General features: G+C 31.4%; 2 long non-coding RNA genes across 3 annotated transcripts in view; one reads left to right on the plus strand and one right to left on the minus strand.

Annotated features, from left to right (window-relative positions):
* The window catches only part of LOC118182208 (uncharacterized), a 244,269-nt gene extending 235,475 nt beyond the window's left edge, over positions 1-8,794 (plus strand). The window contains exons 6-8 of one of the 2 annotated variants that reach the window (XR_004757023.2): positions 2,072-2,303; positions 4,138-4,188; positions 8,154-8,794. This is a non-coding gene — a long non-coding RNA (uncharacterized LOC118182208). The remainder of the gene's footprint in view (positions 1-2,071; positions 2,304-4,137; positions 4,189-8,153) is intronic. The other variant, XR_004757025.2, reaches the window with a different exon arrangement.
* The window catches only part of LOC146992729 (uncharacterized), an 89,018-nt gene that overhangs the window by 18,513 nt on the left and 47,882 nt on the right, over positions 1-22,623 (minus strand). The window lies entirely within an intron of this gene.

Consider the following 22,623-nt stretch of genomic DNA (forward strand, 5'->3'; position numbering starts at 1 on the left):
TAAAACTATTTTAGAGCCAATGCAGCATATAATAAATTTTCTTTTTCTAAAAACTCACCTTTCTTTACTTGAGCAATGTTAGAGGATTTCAGTGACCTAATTTATCCTGAATGGGACAATTAACTGAATGTACTGCAAAATTTTAATGAAGCAAAATAAATGCAACTCCATGAGACTGTAATATTACAACGTTATCATTTCAAAGTAAAATAATTCAGAGCTTTAACTGTTCTATATGCTCTTCAAAAGTAAAATTGTGCAAATTAATACTTACTGTTAGCGTTTTAATACAACATGTTAACGTACTTCGTTGAACACTATCCTGCTATTAAAGATTCGATTAACTTTGTTTAAGATTATTATTAACAATAAAAAGTTGGAAAGCATATTTTATTGATCTGCAGGATAATTTTGTATTTGTTAAACTGGAACTGTATTTGAATGACACGTGCAATATTATTTTAAAAGTAATTTTTATATGAATGATAAGATCGTTGAATGAAACAATTCCAATTTAAGTATTACAACCTTAAGATGATAATGTCGATCTTCATTGGAATAGAAAGCCTTTTTAATATTTGCTTACGTACTTTTTTACCAATTGAAAATGAAATTACAATTTTAAAATGTAAAAGTTTGCTAAAAAGCAAGTTAAAGAACAATTTTGATTTTCATCTCCTCAAAATTCGAAAGGAATATGTATCAGAATCATTTTATCGCAGTGTTACGAGACAATAAAATAAAAATTAAATCAATGCCAAAAAACAAATGTAAGAAAGAAAATATTATATGCATTGCTTCTGTGACTACATCAAGCGACTTCTTTCGATTCCAAATGTTTAATGGAATCGTTGAAACTTTAATTCTCGATCATTAACATTATTCATTACATTAAATACCTGTGTGGTCTCGGTCTAATTCAAACTCCTACGTCGAAACGAAGAACATCAAAACATGAGTCGAATAAAATAATAGTTTTGCATCGTTAAATAATTAATATTGGAAATCATAATATTGGAAGACACAGCATTAAAAACAATTATAATGCTTTAACGAGTAAATAATAAAAATAACAAAACTATTAAATTTTTTAAATGTCAAATTATTGTTGTGCTAATAAATAATAACCAGCTGCATTGCGAGAACTTTTCACAATTTTTTATTACCACTGGTTTCAACATATTTTAGACAACGCTAATATAAAATACACTCAGCTTTAATGTTGATATAAAATGCATTTTTCTAAACTTAATGCTGATCCAAAATGCATTTTTCTCAGAATAAACGCTGATTATAATGCTTTAACGAGTAAATAATAAAAATAACAAAACTATTAATTTTTTTTTAAATGTCACATTATTGTTGTGCTAATAAATAATAACCAGCTGCATTGCGAGAACTTTTCACAATTTTTTATTACCACTAGTTTCAACATATTTTAGACAACGCTAATATAAAATACGCTCAGCTTTAATGTTGATATAAAATGCATTTTTCTCAACTTAACGCTAATCCAAAATGCATTTTTCTCAGCATTAACGCTGATATAAAATACACTCTTCTCAAACAGCTTCATTTTTAGTTGTATCATATCAATCATAATCAAGTCTCAGCAGTGTCAGAGGCTTTCTTAAGCCGTAAGGAAAATGCATTTTTCTCAGCATTAACGCTGATATATACAAAAAGCTTTTCTCAAACAGCTTCATTTTTAGCAATATCATATCAATCACAATCAAGTCTCAGCAGTGTCAGAGGTTTTCTAAAGCCGTTGGATCGCGTATAGTTTAATCTAGTGTTCTTTACTTTCTTCTTTTCCTGAGAAGTAATAATTAATTAGAGCTATTGAAAAGACGTTAGATAAAAGACTTCAAAACAATTGATAAATTGTACTACTCAATAAAATTTTAGGCTACCATAACCATGAAAACATTCAATTCAACATCATTAAGATACTGTTTAATATTTAAATCAATGGTGGCTAAACAGATATAAACTAATATAGAAATTGAGTAAAATACTGCAATATGTGTGAATGAATATATTTTTATTAATTGGTCACATTATTATTTAGTCACATAAGGAGTCATAGGAGGCACACAGATGTGAAATATAGCAGAAAACATGACCCAAGCAATGTGTGGATGAACACATATAACAATGGAATCGGTCATCCTGCCGGTGAATGTAATATATGTGCCTTGAGTCTAAAATCTTCTTGAAGATTTCAAGATGAGAAGAGCTTCATAATCAGAAAGATTTTAATTGAAGGAAGCAATTTAACTAAAGAAGGACTTTGAGCCAAAGTAAGACCATAGTTATATTTTACTATCGTGGTATTTGAAACATATTCAAACATTTTAAATGGCTGCTGAAAGTGTAAGTAAAAGAAAAAAATATTATTCTTTGACATAATATCTATATTCAAATATCAAATTTTAGAAGCATTTAGATTAGTTACATTTACAGAAGTGTACATTAGTAGAAATACTGTTATTAGTGATAAGTATGGAAGTACTGGATGGCAAAATGAGAGAAAATGGATTAGCGATAATTAAAAACGCAAAGTTAAAATAAAATTAGTTGCCTTGATGTTACTACTATAGTGCTAATCAATGCAGGAAATAAGCCGTTTATTACTTTACTTTTTCTCCTTTGTAATACTTTGATTGTGATATGGTAACTATATGAAATAAGCGAATAATAATTATATTTAGTTATAGAAAAGCACGAAAAATCTTCTTGGATAGTTTTATAAGAAATTCTGAACTATATTTATGCGTTCATTAGTAAATCACTAATTTACTTATGTTCAAATCCAGTCCACTAGAAAGCACAGAACCTAGATCCCCCACTGTTTAGCGATTTTAATAGTTTGGCTACTGATAGCAAGAGAGTAAGCTTGAAACGAACTAAAGGATAAAAAATATGCAGGAATGTGATTCATATTTCCATGCACAGAATTTACTAATTAATAATTTCTTGCATCGGTTTCTATAAATGAATTTAATATCAATAGAGGCATCTAAAAATTAAGATCTTGAGACTACTGCTTAAATGAAATTGAAAGAGACAAGAAGCAGAAAATAACATGTAACTCCTGTTATATAAAATGTTTTTTATATTACAGATTTCATTTTAAAATGTGTTACCTTTCGATAATTTTTCTCAAAAATAAATGTATATAATGTTAAATAATCTACAACATCATATTTTATGGGTAATCAGAAAGGAAGAAATATTAGCATACTATTTTAGCTCTTGATATCATTTTCATTGTCTTTAATAAATCACTGTCTTTATTTTTATGATTTTTTGACATTTAGTAGTCTTTATCACACAGTGGGCATTCAATCTTTTTCCATTATTGTTTTTGTAAAGTTTGAAACCTTAGGAAAATTTGCTGTTAGAAATCCAAAAGCCTAATATACTTATTCCAAATCGAAACTACATTTCTTACCTTATAATTAATAAATGAGTTGTTATTAAATTATTACATTATCGGAATGAGAAATGGCTAAATATTATTTATCGTATTTTTCTAGTGAAGAATTGAAATTCATGCCAGTTAGTGATCTGAAATTGCTCTGTAGCAGTAATTTTTTCACAGACCATCAAAAGTTCAAATACCGGGGAATAACTACCCTAAATAATGTACAGCATAATTTAAAGTGAGAATAATGGAGCTTAAATTAAAAGTAAAATTTATTTTCGAACTAAAAGTGAAAACGTAATATTGGATTGTACAGTATTTTAAATTTAACTAATAATCATATGAACACAAACTGAAAAAATTACATTAAATTTCCAGCTGCTCTTAAAAACTATGCGTTTGGTTTAAATAGTTTTCAATAAAATCTATCATTAATTTGATTAAGGTATTTGAAATGAGATGAAACAGTGTTTATTTCGCTGCTGAACATGAATTTTACATCCAAACTATAAAGATGTGATTTATTCCCCACCTTCGTTATGTATTTGGTCTTGACCAAATTCCTTTCAATGGTATGCAGAGTATGTTGCATACAATTCTAATTTTTTACTTAACTAATTTTTTTCCAAGGAAAATTTTATATATTACAAAGTGCTTTGTATTTACTAAAATCCTTTTTCTAATACTCATCTTCCTTTATTCTCTAGGTAAGAGAAGGGAAAACTGGAAGTTTACAATTTTTTATTCATGACTTTACGGTAACTCTTGTTGTGCATCTTTATATAAAATTATTGCTCTAATGGATCTAACAGAAATTTTCAAATCCACCCCAGATATTAATGCCATATAGGTACAAAGAAACTATTTATGTGTTAGCAAAAACAGGCAATAATTTCAACAAAATTCTGGGGAAATCACTCTGAGCAAATGAAAGTCATAACTTATTTCAAGATGAAACCAAATATCAAATTTGAGAGTACAATTTAGATAGTATAAATTACAGTCTGTCAGGGGTTTTAAGATTTTATTTATGAAGTCGATAATACGAATCTCAGACTGATATCTTTAGCATTTAACTCACCATTGAGATACATCCTGACAGGCAAATCTTTTTAGTATTTGCTTAATAAACATGATTTGAGGTTGTAAATGAGACAATTTAAATTCGTCGATAAATGTTGTGTATCAGGTCATTGTCTTAAATACTGTGTATCATATATTTACTCAGTAGTATCTTGATTGCATTTCATGTTCTGCTCTCTAATCCCACGACAGATTAGGGAGAAAATTTTGACAGGTGGCAGGTGAGAGTGGGTCCGGACACTAGGTCGGCTTGCAAGGACTAGGTATCGTCCGGGATCGCAACTAGGAATAGCTACTCGCTACAGATTAGGAGGAAATTTATATAGGTGACATGTGAGAGCAGGTCCGGACACCAGGGCGGCTTGCAAGGACTAGGTATAATCCGAAATCTGCAACTGTACGATGCAAGAACTCCATGGAGGGCGCCATGGAGTTCTTGGGCCAAGGAGGACGCCATCGGAAGTTTAATAGGAACATTTGATTGCACACGGCCATACAAGATCGGAATATAAGACAACAGTTTCATACACGGTAAAAGATGCTGTTACACTGATGATGTTGTTATACTGATACTGTACACTGATATTTGAAAATTCTATACTGATATCTAAACATTTTACAGTGATATTTTTATTGATAGCATTTAGACGTTGAGAATACACTAATGTAAAACATCTATTTTACACTAACGCATACGTTGTTGCACAGACATAATCATATTACGTAGATTTTTACAATGACATTTATACGTTTTATACTAAACTCATTATGATACATATAAAAATTCTGCGCTGGCGGGTATATTTAAACATATATTACCCTGCTGCATTTTATCGCCACTTAGGTTTAATCACTGAGGATGTACTTACACGTAAAAATCTGTTTGACACCTGCGTACACTGTCATGTGTCATTGTACATAAGCATTTGCACTGATATATTACATCGATATTAAAACATTTTACTGTGATTTTACCCAGTGACGCACACAAGTTCTACACTGATGCACACATATAAACAAAAATTGGCATGTTACCCATTTTCGTGCACATTGGTTTAAACACATAGAATACACTGACACGTACACAGTAACATAAACATTTTACACTGATTAGTTTTGAAGTCAAACAACAAAAATCAGCGTTATATTTGCAAATTTTTACAGGACTAGTTTCGATGGTTTTTACCGAACCATCATTCTCATCTGCCAAAGCGCATATGAACGAGCTAAGATATAGTGATTAGATAAGATAAGATAAGAATGGCTGGACAGTAGTTAAGCTATTGGCGCCGTCTTTGATGAAACGAGAACTACAACATAATTTCCTTAAAGGCTGAGGCAAAGATCGATTGGAAATAAGGTCGTTAACTAGAAAAGAAAGATTGTTTTGAATGTAAAACGCCTCTAGAAAATATAATTTACCAATGGAACATGTTTTTTGAATAATGTTTTCTGGCTAAAAATGGAAAGTGTGATTTTCGGACCAACAATGCTGAACAACAGAGGATTTCTGTGCTTCCTTTTTCCTAATATATGCCTCATGTTCCTTAACACGAAATTTTAAGGCTCTCTTAGTTTGACACCCAGCAGTGGTCAAACTAGAGGTTAAGAGAGTCAGTGGTTAAGAGAGCCTTAAAATTTCGCGTTAAGGAGCATGAGGCATATATTAGGAAAAAGGAAACACAGAAGTCCTCTGTGGCCCAGGATTTACCAGATTTTTATAATATCACAAACAAAGCATAGAAAATATTGCTACAGGATAGAAAAAGGCCATTTTTTAGGCTTTATAAATAAAACATTAATCTTTATGTGCACACATATATCTTAATTTATGTATGAAGAAGAAAAGATTTTTAATTGAAACTTTTCCACATTTTAAAAACTTGTTCAAATAATTTTGGCTTTATGTTTCAAACAACGATAAATTTCTGCAGCCTGTAACACTGTGATTTATTAAAAGGGGTGCTAAAAAGAAAGCAAGAGCATTCTATTTTTTAATGTCATTCTAATTTTGATAAGATAAATTTCTATGTATCCATTCAATTTAAACAATTACTTTTTTGATCATTCAATTGTTGCAATATTCCATAAGAATGTTGTTCGGATTGTTATAAATCCATTTACTAGTTAAAACTTGAAACTTAACAGTCACGTTTTTGAGCCATCTGATCTAGGATCTAAGAGAAAGTTTTCAATAAACATATGTCAGAATAATTTAGAAGTGCAAAAGTTACTAGAATATTAGCAGTAAATCTTTTCTTCTAAAATATATTACTGTAATACTATCTGATATTAGCAATAAATTATAAAATAAACTGTTGCATTATAACACATACTTCTCTTAACACGCTATTAGCTTTCAGTTTAGTTCCAGAATCTACCTACTGTATTATAACTAACATTAAGGTACCTGAGTTCTTTCCCTTGTTTCTGACCATCTCTTTTTTTCTCCTTTAAAATCACCTAAATATCCTCTTTTAAATGTATTAATAAGACTTCAAATATTTTTCCTGAATATAGTTAAATATGACTGGTTTCCTTCAGCTTTCCCTTTTTGTGATTGATTTTATATGACCTACGACTCATGATGGTTTTCTGAACTATTCTTACACATTATGATACAAATATCTTACCTCTTACCTAAAAATAATTTAGTTTCGTTAAATAGTAATGGGCTTCACTCTTAAACATTTAAATATATCTGTACTGAGTTAATATCCAGACCCTTAAAGATGCATTTTCTCAATCAAACCATTTATTTGCATTAGACATTTGTAATTAGGTTTGTACGCTCCGTTCATATACAGTATATATCTTTAACGATACCATATGCAGTTATATTCTGCGATGAATTGTGAAAAAAAAATGTGTTTCATACTTTTGAAATTATAAGATAAAAATTACCATTGTGAACTTCAGTAGGTTTTAATCTCGCATGAAATAAATACCATGCTCAAACGAAGCGTGTGCATGAACTGTATGAAAGTTTAAACTTCCTGATGATAACGAGCATGATATAATGATTTGAGTTACTTATTAATCTAAAAAATGAGGTTTCATAGTTCTAAACTGTTTTGGTAGACAGTGTTACTATTTAAATTTTCAAATGAGCCTACAGTACTCAAATGAAATATTTATTACCAATAATTCAAATTTTAATGCATTTAGAGTCGACTCAGTAATGTAAGCATTTGTAAGATTTAATTTAATTTTGCTAAGTCAAATAAGAGATCAGTTACAATTTACTCCTACTCTCTAAACTCCAAAAATGTGTATTTAAAACAATAATTTAGACGTGTCTTCAAGTTTTCAGTGCAATAAACCTGCAAATATCAATAACTGTTTTCCTTTCTTTTAATGTTAGTTGAAATGATATATAATAAATTAGTATTAAAATAATATACAATTTTTATGCCTTCCTGATATCCGGAATTTGGAATGCATATTAGGATGCTTACTTTCCATATCAGAAGCTTTCTAAATGCTTTGTATGGAGCACATTTACATACTGTTGTAATTAATCCTTAGGAAAGATATTATTGAATAAATTATTATAATTTAATTTCTAAATTAAAATAGTTTCCCTCATAGTTTACATTATTTGCTAATTAATTTATTTTGTTCTCTTAACGTGTTTCAGATCCTGTTGAGCTGCCTGAGCTAACCTGATCTCCTTATAGATCCAGAAAAGAGAAAATTTTAGCAATACAGACATCTTACTCTTTGATGATTAGGTTATAATTACACGCTTCTTTATCAGCTATTGTGTTATGAAAATATACTCATACAAGCGAAGGATCTTTCATTAATTTGCGATTAATATGAATGGGAGAATTGATTCATCTCATTGACACGAATCAGTTCTTGCGAAAAGATTTCTTGGATTATGCGTTCTTTCTCAAATGATTATCGATGGAACTTAATTTACTCTTGCCTGGGCAGTTTACCATTTTAACTGGAAAGATACAAGATTGTAACTGTGCTGCATATCATCTCGCTTTCTCAGACCGATGACACAGAAATTAAGGATTCTGAAGTATGTCAAGAGCACTTCGATAAAAACTTTGTATAATACTTTCAGTGATCTTGTTCAAGTTTCTTTGTTTCTTCTAATTTTAACATTAAATTTACATTAACTAGAAAATAAATTTTGTTCTTTACAAAGAAATGAGTGTTTCATTTTGCAATATATCAAGTTAAATATCTAATTATTACTTATTAAAATAGTTACCAATGTTTTACTTCTCTGAGCACAATATTTTCATGCTTTAGTAAAAAATTTTGTTTCCAAGTAAACGTTTATTTTTAGTTCATTTTTATGTTGCTCTAGTATGCATAATTAAAATAAATTTTTTTGAAACTAAGCAAAGTATGTTTTTTATCTCAAGCAAATAACTTATGTAGCAAACTGAAGTAGCAATAGTCTATTATATTTTATAAACATTTGCAGTAAACTGTTCTGTAGAAAATCAGTTTAATTAATGGTATTTAAAAAACAGTCAAAATGAAACTGAGACAATCACTGAGAAAAAGATAAGTGCTTATTTTTTAACATGCTGTTACATCTTTAATACAAACTTGTCGTTACAAGAAATACACACTGCGGGGATTTGCCCTGGTTGCTAAGATTCAAAGCAATTACAACAACATCCTACTTCAAAGCCACAACACTTGGTTGAATACGATAACATCTAAATTCGTAAACGCTTACCATAGCACAGCAATTCATACCCCAGCCGTTCGCAACACAACGGGATATTAGATTTAGTCAGTCACAGCGGCGACGGGGCGCAAGCTCCAACAGACTTAACGGTTAACCTCCTACATTTAAACTACGCCGCTCAACATTAAACTCGCTTAGCCTTTAGCTCTGACTGAGACACCCAAGAAGTATAAGGATACAGTTTAACTCAAATTCAACTAAACTTTAAAGAAAATTGTCATGAGCTGTTTTCGAGAAAAAATGAAAATGATGTCTAAACAGATGAAAGCCTATTTTTTTCCATTTGTTTTCACAATGCTAGGCGTATGTCAGTAAGACAGATAATTTGGTTTTGTACAGAAGACCCTTTAGATATAAACCCCTAGGACTTCATTTTTTGCAGATTTGTTTACGCCATCTGACATCTAAGCGCATAAGCCTTACAAAACTCATTTCTACTGCTTTAGAACCAGATACCATTGAAACAAAGAAGGTGTTTGGCAAAAATTTTCATAATGCTTGACATTAGGAGCGTAACAGAAGGAAGTCATGTCTAATATTTTTAAATAAAACACAGACAATTTTCGTTTACATTCATCCGTCTCTTATCATTCTGCATTGTTAATTTTTAAAATCACAAAAATTTTAAATCCGATAATTCTTTTTAAATTATTCTGTACAATGTAAACAGAAAATCCAAAGTAGAAAAATAAATAATATATTTTCCATTGGTCAGCTATATTCAACTGATCTTAGTATGTCTAGCTATTAAATCCTACTTACCCAGACTGCTATCGTTAGGAAATTCTTGATTATGAACGAAGGAGCTCTCGAAACATAATATATGCAAACAAAATTTTAGAAATATGAAAAACGAATCTAAGAATGAGTAGTTCGGAACGCTTAATGCTTTAAATAAGTTTAGATCAACACATCAAAATAAAAACAAAGATTAATGATGTAATTTTCAGTCTTGAGTTTAAAATAGTTTCCATATACTGTTCACCAGAAATTATAAATACCATCTTATTCTATACCATCTATAAAAGCAAAGCCTTGTGACAGTAGTAAATAAAATACAATTGTTTATTACTTTAGAAAGATAGGAGATTGTTGATTGCATTTCTCTCCTCCAAAACGATTAACTAATAATCAGTAAGAGTGAAGTTTTTAAATTCATTACAGTTTAAAAATAAAAGTTTCTATTGGAAAGTCAAGCCACATATTAGCAAATTGTGACTTGCCAGCTGCAAGCACATTTTTCTTCGATTCTTGCTTTGTTTTGAAGCAGATGTCGTCACGTTTTAAGCAATCAGCAATACTATGGCTAAGCTGTATTATGTTTGTAATAGTTTCAAAATATGTGGTGTGCACTAATTGTTTTGAATAATAATCGAAAGATAAAAAATCGCATCTCATTGGCTCACGGGCTTGGCGATGCTATTTTTAGAACATTGGCTAGATTGGCAGCAAAAGATCCAAATGCATTAGATGCATGCCGCATCAACAATACTTCTATCTTGCCAAATGACACGACGAATACGAATATATACAACGTACATAGGAGAGCAAGAATACTTATCTGATAATCCATATTCTACCTAATGCATTAATTATATGATTTGTGAATAAATTTTACTTTTGTATATTGATTCCCGTGTTAGTTTAGTGTAGAAAGTAAATCTACTGTTTTCTGAACAAAAAACTTGGTAAGCTTGGTTTATTTTAAAATAGTTTTACTTTTTCTATAATAATATCTCCACAGTGCTCCTTATTTCGTGACACTTCGTTTTATTTTTTCCAAAGGAATCATATGGATTAAAAGTAATTCAAAATAACTTATCTAATTTTTATATTAACACGTGCTTCTTCATTTGGATAAAAACATTTCTCAGTCATTGTAAAAACACTACGTTTTCTTTCAAATTTCATATTACCTGTATTGAAATAACTTAACAGCTATAATCAGAATATAATATTTTCCTACTAAAAGAATTTCAATGCATTAGAAAAAATGTTTTAATTTGTAAAACACAGGAACATACATTCCTAAATACAGATCAAGAGTAGCAAGAATTATTTACTCTTAATTATATGTAACTATGTTAATTAAAAAATGCGAAATCCTTGTAGACCTTTTAAAAATTTTCTTTTTATTCAAACCTTGTTTACTGCTGTTTAAAAAATGAAAAACCTCTAGTTTCTGCTTTTTTAATACTTCAGAAATCTGCCCCGCTGCCCTTATTCACATCAAGCTTGGACTATGCCTGAACTATGTCATTAAACTCCTCAATTATAGATAACATATACGCGGAGCACAATCTCTAATATATCTATCTATATATATATATATATATATATATAAATGTGTGTGTGTGTGTAATAATAAAATTCCATAGTCACGAATACACGTAAGTATGTATGTTCTTTTCATTTTTAATGGCGACGTTCTCTTATTTGAAAGTTCGTGGAATTAAATCCACAGCCCCGTAGTCAAGTTGTTTTTCCCGCCTTTTCTACACGTACAGTTTTAGAATGTTCTGGAGATATTTAACTGGATTGGCTGACGAGGCTAACGTCATTTCTTGGAAACTCCGCCTTTCCAGAGGCTATAAAAGGACTCGCAAAAGGTATATCGGGGCTTTTTTCTTAAATGTTACGATGCAGTAAACTTCATACAAAAAGGGATTAATAATTCTTTTTATTTACTCCGGATATCTGATTTTTGTAACTGCTATTTCTACTGAATAATAATAAATGGATCCTTTGTTTTTTAAACTTATCGTCTGATTATTTAAGCTACGACTACATCTATATTTCTTCAACGATCTATTTATTCTGGACAAAAGCTGATACATCATATATATATATATGATCATATATATATATATATGATCATATATATATGATCTATGATATATATATATATATATATGATATATTGTATGAACTTAAATCCATTTAGTGCGAATACAAGTTATTATTACTTGCGCAATTGCTGCAAAGTTAGTAAATAATAATTTATTTCCTAAACAGTATTGATAATTTGATTATATTATCTCCTAAGTTTAATTAAAGTAGAATTATTTTAAAAGTGTGCATCCATACTGGTAAGTTATATTTTGAAAGATGTTTTGAAGTAATTTGAAAGCAAAATGTTAATAATGTTTTAACAGGGACTGGAGATAGATCATCACGAAGAATAATATTACAATTGTAAAAGGAAAAATTAAAACATGTAATTATTGTCATTGATCGGAAATTAGTTGACTTTTCAAGGGGAACAAACCAACTCCCGTTCAATGAACAATAATTGATAAAAATACGTAAATATGAAAGTGTTTCGTCTTTACTCGAGTTATAAGTTAAAGCCAAACCGGCAATTCTAGTCAGGCCAAATATTTCCGCGAATAGTTGCTACTCAAAGAACTTATTCTCATGAAGCATTTTAGTCAATTCAATTTGGAGTAAAAATCAATTACTGTAGAGAAATCCTGTAAAACTCGAGTAATCGTCCCCGACACTATCATCTTTATGCATTTGAGTACTATATTATTTGTAGAAATTAAACATTGGAAATTGTCATTATGAAATCGAAATCAAAGTAAAGTTGAAATAAACATAGAAGATTATAAAAAAGATAAATAATGCAAACTTTGTAAAAACAAATCAAAGAAAACATAAAAATAATATAAAAATAATATAGAAAATAATATAAATAAGATCAGTGAATGTACATGAAGATATAAAGGCCAGAAAGGTATATATGATCATATATATATGATCATATATATATATATATATTAGGTAATAAATCACTGTCAACTTTAGTGAATACAAAAGGTACCATCAAAAGATTATTATGATGAAGAATCATAGGTAGAGAAGAGTCATATATGCAAATCACTAAATATATTCAATCTCAAATTGGCAAAGCTTTTATATCCATTATACATAATTTTATCTATATAATCTCTTGTCCATTTTAGACCGATAATGAGCATATTTAATTATTAGTCCATTATTGATTTCTTTGCTAGAGTGCATGATAACTCTAATAGCAAATACATACTACACTCTTTAGAATGGTATAGTATGAGTTTGCTTCTATAATTTGTTTTCCTGGAGACCTCTTCCCAAAATTGAAACATGCTAAAATTAACATTTACTACCAAAAAATTATAAAATGTTGCATCCTAACGTAAATTATTTAATAAAAAATCTTGCATAGCTGGAAGATTTAATATACAGGGAGAAAACCTAACTTTAAATCAGAGATGCTACTTGAACTTAACAGAAGACGCTTTATACTCAGCAAAAAGCATAAGTAGATAATAAGCAGAAAAAAGCAGAAATTTTCAGAAAACGAAACATTCCTTTCTCCTTACAGTGAAGTAATATCCCTAATTTATTTTGAATGTGTATTTGAACTTCTTATTTTAGTGCAACTAATGGTAGTTTATCTAGAAATTCGGGGTTTCCTTTTTGTGGGTTTCAGTGCAAGAGTCGTAGAGGAACAAAAAATTAGATTCCTAATAAATTTGGAAACTAAACGATACTGGTTCATTACTGAACTGCCGCGTTTACTTCCGTCGTGCACTTGTTGAAGTTCTCGAATGAAAACAAATAAATTTCATTGAATGCGGGAACTTCAGCCTAATTTTAATTTTTAATCTTTTTTACTCCTACACACTTGGTAGCACAAACTCAGTACTTATGGCTTATTTATCTAGTCATTTCTTCAGATAACTCAGTAATAACATAGGACATAAAAATTAAATCCATAACTAAGTCATAAAAAGAAATTTGATGCAACGTTTGCTTAGGTTTTCAATTTAGAAGGAAATAAATGTTTGGACATGAAGGATTACTAAACGTTACAGAACAAACTGGTATTTTCCTTCTCTATTATGTTGTTTCTTTTCTCAACTGAAGTTGTTTTCTCTCTTTTTTGAGGAATTCCATATTCAGTTTTTATGCACGAAAATTATCATGGAAAGTATGATACTCATTTGTTACCTTATGCAAAATGGCACCTTATTGAAATGATGTAACTATTGAATCATTGCGCAACATAATGCTTGCGATAAATTTGTCTGTTACATTTAAAGGAAAAGAGAGTTAAGTTTTCAAGTTATTAGTCTTGCGGTTTGAAATGTACTCCACAAATTTTCCTCTCTAAAAACTATACTATATGAGATTATATTAAGGCTTTGGTTCTGAGTAGATATCATTAGAATAGATAGCCTTTCAATTAGATCTCTCCTTGATTTCCAGCGAAGCATCTTTTAATAAGAAGTACAGTATCGAGGTTGGTAATGGTTGTCATATAAATATCAGTTTATCGTCAATATATTCAACAGAATTTCATTTTAATTTACTCCAGGATATAATGTAAGATTATTAGGTCACAGATTATTAGACCACACACACTCATTCACTGAGAAATTATAAAGTGGTCACTTCTCAATCTGAATGGGAGATTTCTTTCAGGCAATGTATGGAATTAATAAGTAAGCATACCTACAAGAATGCATAATAAAATGATGTATTCTATATCCATGGCTTCACTGCACAAGTTATGTTTAACTTGCAAATGATGCTGTCTAGTTATAATGACTCAGTCGTAGTAGGATGTGAAAAACAGTATCTTAAACTGAAAGCACTTATTACTGAGTAAGTATAGGCTAATTGTTTTGAGGATGTCTTTTAAAAAAACTCTGTTTTTTAATTATATCTTTAACTTTTTTTCAAATTTTATTTTCAAAAATGTATTTTTTACCATAATATGAATGAGAGACTAATAAACGGGGCGTTGTGGCTCAAATAATGCCGTAAAAGTAATTTATTGTCGCTAGTGTCCTTTATTTTTTCCTATTTGAATATGGATTTTCCTTAGTAGTTTTTTTTATTTAGAACTTTTAATTATAAAAGAACGTCTGTTTACCTTAAAAAAATTTTACTAAAATAATCAATACATTATTGTAACTCTCGAATTTTAATATAAAATTTTAGATATAGAAAGTTTCTGGTGGTTATTTTTATGGTTATTTTTTCATAGTATGGTTATTTTTTCATAGTAAGATTTTACTGTGAAATAAGTAAACTTTTAAGCCCATCTTAAAAATGAAATAACTTGGTAGTTAACTCATTTTTAAGATGACCTTATTTTAATTTTTTTTATTTCTTCCAATCTTTGATATTTTCTGGTAAGATTTAGATCACAAAAGCTTTTTGATATAAGTGCAGGATCTGACAGAAAAAAAGGTAGAGTCTACTAATTTATCAAATTTTTTCTGAAAATATTCTGGACTTCCACAATTAGGTGCCCTTAAGAAGTGTTCACTGCATAATAAAATGATGTATGACACAGCTTGGTCATTCCAGCCACTCAAAGAGAGGAACACCAAACAACACGGCACACGATTTTGAAACTTCAATGCTCAAGACGTTAGATTTTTTAAAAACTGTCTGGTTTAGCGATAAGGCTTATAAGGTATTTCACCCGCCTTCCTAGCGTTCCTTCGTGGTGTAGTGGTTCTGCACGCTGGGCCGATATTCCAGAGGTCCGTGGTTCGATTCCTGGCGAAAGCGGTTGCTCATTTTTCATCTTGTCTGCTTCCAAAAAATAAATACCTAATGTTCCTACAGTGGTGCCCGAACTAAAAGGGTGTTGGATAATGATTCTCCTCACCCAGGATTTGGCGATTGGGTCCCCTAAGTGCTCCTTTACCCTTAAGTGCTCCTTTACCCAGCCCAATTTCCGGATCTCTCGCCAATCAAGGATTTCCAGGGCATAATTGGGCACTGATTGAGGGCATTATTATAGGCGTGAATGGGAGTGATTGGTCATACCTCCTGCACGAAAACAAAATTAACTGTGAACGTACATTAGCAACGTAAACCTATGATATGATTCCGATACTATTTTCCGATGCAAAGACGTGTTCAAAAACTTATACGAAAGAGGAGCATAACAGCTCATTGACATCCTGTCTATCTAAGTGTATTGTTATTAATTTAGAAGGCAAACAACAAAAATCAGCGTTATATTTTCAAAATTTACACAGGACTAGCTTCGATGGTTTTACAGAACCACCATCCTCAGCTATAAAACCGCAAATGAACAAGATAGGAAATAATGATTAGATAAGATAAGAGAGCCTGGACAGGAGATAAGTCACTGGCGCCATCTGTTGATGAAACCAGAACAAAAACATAATTTCTTTAAAGGCTGATGGCAAAAATGGATTGAAATTAGGGTCGTTAACTATAACAGAAAGATTTTTTTTGAATGTGAAATGCCTCTAGAAAATCCAGTTCACCAAAGGAAGATGTTTTTTGAATAAGTTTGGCAGCAGAAAAATTTAAAGTCTGATTTTCGGACCAACAATGTTGGGCAACAGAAGACTTCTGTGTTTCCTTTTTTCAAACATATGCCTCATGTTCCTTGACGCGAAATTTTAAGGCTCTCTTAGTTCGGCCAATGTAAATTAAACCACACTGGCAAGGGATCCTGTAAATACCACAGGAATTCATATCTGGAATGGGGTCCTTGAGTATGAAACTCGGAATTTTATTGATGGGAGAATAAACGACCCAAAAATTAAATTTCTGCCAAATAAAATAAATAAATAAATAAAATTCGTTCAACAATGAATTCTATTGATCCTGCTATTCAGTTCACTTCTAAACTTGAGACTTGCAATTCTCTTCCGTTTCTCGACATTCTTGTCACACTTATCACATTCAACTTCAGTACTACGGTTTGCCTTCCAACGCACTTTAAATCATGTCATCCGACTAAACAAAAGTTAGCTTCATTTTATTCCTATGTTTTCCGTGCTCTTCAAGTTTGCTCCTCCAGACTATTCCTTGATGAAGAACTAAATTATTTAAAAGCAATAACTATTGACAAGCGGCTTTTCAACCAACATTATTAATCAAGTAGTTAAAAATTTCTCATCGCAACACACTAAAAGGCCCACTCTTGTTTTAGGAAATTATAAAAATTCTCTTGTCATTCCCTTCTTTTCATCAATTAGCTATAAAGTTGCACGTATTTTGCAGAAATTTAACCTTCGAGTCGTTTATTCTCCCATCAATAAAATTCCGAGTTCCATACTAAAGAACTCAATTCTGGATATGAATTCCTGAGGTATTTACAGGATTCCTTGCCAGTGTGGCTTAATTTACATTGGCCAAACTAAGAGAGCCTTAAAATTTCGCGTTAAGGAACATGAGGCATATGTTAGAAAAAAGGAAACACAGAAGTCTTCTGTTGCTCAACATTGTTGGTCCGAAAATCACACTTTTAATTTTTCTGCTGCCAAACGTATTCAAAAAACATCTTCCTTTGGTGAACTGGATTTTCTAGAGGCATTTCACATTCAAAAAAATATTTCTGGTCTAGTTAATGACCCTAATTCCAATCCATCTTTGCCTTCAGCCTTCAAAGAAATTATGTTTTAGTTCTGGTTTCATCAACAGATGGCGCCCCTGACTTATCTCCTGTCCAGGCTTTCTTATCTTATCTCGTTCATTTGCGCTTTTGCAGCTGAGGATAACTAGTCCTGTGAAAATTTGAAAATATAACGCTGATTTTTGTTGTTTGACTTCTAAATTAATGTTTGTTCAGCGTGTTATTGTATCTTAATTGTATTTTTATTGTAAGACTTTAAATATTAAATCTTTAAATAAACGTTTTATTATCTCTCTGTGTAAAACGTTTGGTCTATTTTCAAGCATTGTTTCATAGTACGATATTTTCTCTGTCAGGCAGTGTATTTCTAAATATATTGCACCATTCCGTGCCAATGACCAATTGGTTCATGGCCACGTATCCTCAATTTGTAAAACACTATTGAAAACCAGCTACATTGCTTTAGTTTAATTTTACGATCAAGCTAAAATTGTTGCACTGTCCTTCTCTGGTGACATAAATATTGTACCCAAATAATGGTCATCAAGCTCTAGGTCAAAAAATACAGGAACACTTAGGTTTTAGTTTAGTTTACGAATTTATTCGTATTTACTGCAACACAGTACACCGGTGACCTATTGGTTGTTCCTAAATAACCATAAACTTGTAGGTCATCGATTATGTTATGTAGAGAAATTACCGGATAGCGTTATAAAAATTAGGTGAATGATTTTATGATTTATGGAAATTTAAATTTTAGTTTGATTCTGAATTATTTAATTTAAGGCTTTAATTTTGGGGCAAAACAGATGCTTCTGGAAATATTATTTAGTTTAAAAGAGTATTATTTATTTTCCTCTATTTGTAAATCTTGTACAAACTTTTATTCATTGTGAAAGAAGCAGGGAAAGGGAGGCAATTTTCGCCAAGTCATGATTTCGCGCGCTTTAGAATGTTCGAGAAAGAATTTTCATTGTTAGTTGACCTTAAGAGAGGAAAGTACGTGACGGAAAGGTCAAAGGTTGTCTTTCAATGTAAGTCATTCAGGTTTTTGGCGATTGAGGGTCCGGTTGTTGGCTAAGTGAAGAAGGGCGCGCATGCGCGATCACCCTTATTTCCGCATTCTGGAGTTGAAAACGAAGATTTTGCCATAATTAAGGGGGCGATAAGTGAAGCCATAGTGGGAGCCCGTTTGGTGAAGGAGAAGAAGGAAATTTGAGTTGGACACACTTACTTTTGGCTGACTCTCGGACTGACTCGCTGATTTTTGGGCTTGCTGGACAAAATGTAAGTGACTCCGAGAGGTGTTTTCCGGCGGGGAGCGGCAAATATGCTCCCCGGCCGCGTTTTGGTTAAGAGGCGAGACACACTTACTCTGGACTCGCTTAGGCACTCTCTGACTGACTCGCTGATTTTCGGGCTTGACGGACTTGTTGACGGAGACTGAGAAAAAACTTGTGGGTGTTGCGAAGGAGAAAGGAAAAGATTTTGTCGGCATCGAGCTGTGCTTCCGGCGGGGAGCGGCAATTATGCTCCCCGGCCGCGGGTTTTCTCAAAAATGCGAAGAAAAAAAAAACTGTTGAGCGAATAACAAAAAAATTAACAGAGACTTGGGTCTCTATCTGTATCGGCAAAAGTCAGGACGATTTCCTCTGAACTCCGACTTGAAAACAGAAGGAATTATGTCACCTTAGTCAACTGGAAGCCTGCGTTAGCCGTTCTCTAAAATGCCTAGCTTAATTGTCTACGTTTTCCTTGGTGGAGCTGAGAGTCTGGGCAGACAGCCGTGCGGTGTAAGCTGTTCTCTTGCTTCCAGTGGGAATAATTTTCTTCTATGGAAAACAGTAGCAGGCGTAAGATTTGACGGTATAGCTGATATAATTTATTGTCGTGCCGTTCGAGTCTCTGTCTTGCGGATTTGCCAAGTGACGTAAGGATAGAGCTAAGTTATGAGCTCTCCTCCACTTCAAGATGTCACCAACCAGATAAGTTATATATTTTTTTTGTGTATATTCGATCCTCTCACGACGAAACATTCATCATAACATTGGTGCCGTGACCTCTGCTTAGTGAAGGATCGAATCAGTAACTGATTTTGTGAATTTATTTATTTCGTATAACTTACTGTTTTAAGAAGGTGTTAAATTTTAGGTGCTAGGATTAATTAGAGTTTTTGATTTGTGTTTGCTTATTTGTTAATACGAGAGTGATAAAGTTTGAAAATGTGTGTGAATTTCAGGAATTTCGGACTTTAACGTTAGGCACACAGAATTGAATTTTAAAGTTAGGAAAAATATATATTTTTAATGTAGGAGAATAGATACTGTATATTTTTACTGTAGAAAATCCTTGAGTGTTTTCTGGATGTATACTTTTGATTTCTGATTTCTGATACAAGATGGAAAATGAATTATTTCACGATAATCCTATGCTATTTGTGTATCCTTGTATAAAGTTTCGAGTGCTTGTCTTTAAAAACTGGACTCATTTTTTGAGCACTTCTAAGAGAAAGAGATTAAAGACTCTAATTATTTTACTGAATGAGACAAGCCATAGCTATGCGTAGCTAGACATTTTTTTTTTTTTTTTTTTTTTTTTTTTTTTTTTTTTGTCTGTGTGTTTTTGCTAATTATTTAACCTAGAATCTTGTGAAATGTGTAATTGTGAGGGGTAACGTTAGAGAAATTTTGATTTTTTTGACTTAATTGAATAATATTTTGTGAAATGTATGTAATGTTTTCATGATTCTCTAGCGTAGTCTATTATTGCTTTTTGATTTACAATGTTTTGATATGATCCCAGTATATTGTGTAATTGTTAGTAATTTAATTTAGTATTGAGCAATGAATTTTATAAGTTCTTAAGGCATAATGATACAAATGAATGAGTTAGAAAAATTGAAGATTGTTTTTCAATTGCAAAATTCTGTTTTAAAATTAACATGGGTTAGATTTGGATTTTTGCCTGAGATCAGCAATAGTGATGTTTGCATATTTAATTTTTTTTTTTGGATTGAATTCTTCAGCTTGAGTGAAGTTCTAATTAGTTAATGAGTCAGAGTAATTGAGATTAGTTATCTTCTGAGTTTAAGTTTGTGAAGAGTTGTCATGTGAGAATTGTTTAAACAGTAGAAATTTAGTCTTGTGAATTGCAGAAAGTGAAGTTTAATGATAATTTTGTGACATCGGGAATTTGTTTTGTGAAAATGTTTGAGATAAGTTTGAGAAGATTAGTTACTTTTGCTCTGTACTCATGAGCGGGAATTTTCTGTTGATTACAAGTAGTTTGTCTTGAATTTGCTAGTTAATCGTAATAGATGTGATTTGAGGTACTGAATTTTCTTTCTTGGTTGGACTGGTTGCTGAATTTGGGGTTAATTCTTCTTTTGGCTTAAGTTTTGTATTTGAATTGGTAGTATCAAGATAGTTGTATCAGGTTTTTGTTTTGTTTTGGTGGTTTCTGCCAAGGTCCGTAAAATGTAAGTTCTCTGATGTTTAGTTTCTGTGGAAGAATTGAGATTTCTGTGGTCATAGGAAAATAGTAGAATTTGAGTTATGGATTTCATTTGTGTGATTTTTAGGGATTTTTGAGTTACGAGTTATGAGTATTTTTTTTTAGTTTAGCACTTTTGAGAACTTTGCATTTGTTGCTTGCAGTTAGGTCTTGCGTGAAGTTGTAATGTCCTGAAAGCTCGTTTCCTTGTAAATACTTGCACTTCATGGTGGCACTTGACCTCTTACACCGGGGGCAAACAGGAACTTGTTATCTGAGAAAACTATTGTTGTATCTTTTTCATTGTGTTGGTTCAGGATTGTAACGTTTCAGTCAGCGCACTTTCCTTTCCGAGATAAGAGATCTTATGTTCTCTTTCAACGTGTCTGGGGGTTTGCTTGATACGTAAAGTTTGGGTCTGTCATTCATAATACAGCGCTTTTCTCAGCTTACATGGACGCGGTAAAGAGTTACTTTGTTTCTTTTGTTTGGGTGAAGGTGTTGTTGAAAGCTGCTACTTAGGTTACTATACAACGGTTTGGAAGTCTGATGCAGAATAGATCTCAGTTTTTGCCTAAAATTGGGGGGTTTCTTTTGAACACTTTTTTTTTTATTTGTGATATTTTATTTAGTGTTCTAGTAACGTGCTTCAGTCCAGCTTTGATTGATTTCTTTGACTAGGTTGAATTTTTTTTCTCGTGGACTTAAGGGATTTTTAGAATTACTGGATTTTTTTTTTTTTGGTGTTGTCTTACTAAGGGGACTTAAGTTTGGTGTTGTTACTCACTAGTGTTTACCGTGAGGTTTGAAATTTTTAGCGGCACTTCACTCTTGCTGGTTGATTTTTTTTTTGGCTTCATTTGAATTACAGTGAAATATTTTTTGACTTGATATGGTTTAACATAATGACTATTTGTGTATTTGTTTAGGTATTGCAGTTTAATTTTTTTTTAAGTATCGCTGATCTCATTGCTCATTTGAATTATGTACGAAATTTTTACAGTTTAATTGTATTTTCATTTTATGTCTATATGTGTATCTTGGTAGTATCTGTTTGTAATTATTGGCCAAACGTCATTTTGTATATACATTAGGTTGTATTATTACTATTATTTTTGTGTGTTTTGGATAAAATTCTAATTGGTATTTGCACAGCGTATTCGTTATGTTCATTCTCGGAATTGATTTTGGTTGGATTGAATTTTTGGACAATCACGTTTTCCTTCTTTCTGATCTTTGTGTGGGGTATTTTCGGCTGGTTCCGAGGTTCCTTGTGTTGTAACGTTCTTTTCTTTTCTAATGCTTGGCCCTGATCAGGCCGCTTCTGTTCTTAGACGTGACTGTTTGGGATTCAATCTTAGAAGTTATTCAATTTCGTAGTACTTAGGGGTCTTTACTCCTTGATTGAATACGTTCATGTGACATATTTTATTTGGAATTGTTTGAATTATTAGTGTGTTTATTTTCTCAGGAATGTATTTTATGTATCTGCGG

Source organism: Stegodyphus dumicola, chromosome X2, assembly GCF_044657685.1.
Source record: "Stegodyphus dumicola isolate Sdum_Otavi_A_Nest chromosome X2, ASM4465768v1".
Taxonomy (NCBI): domain Eukaryota; kingdom Metazoa; phylum Arthropoda; class Arachnida; order Araneae; family Eresidae; genus Stegodyphus; species Stegodyphus dumicola.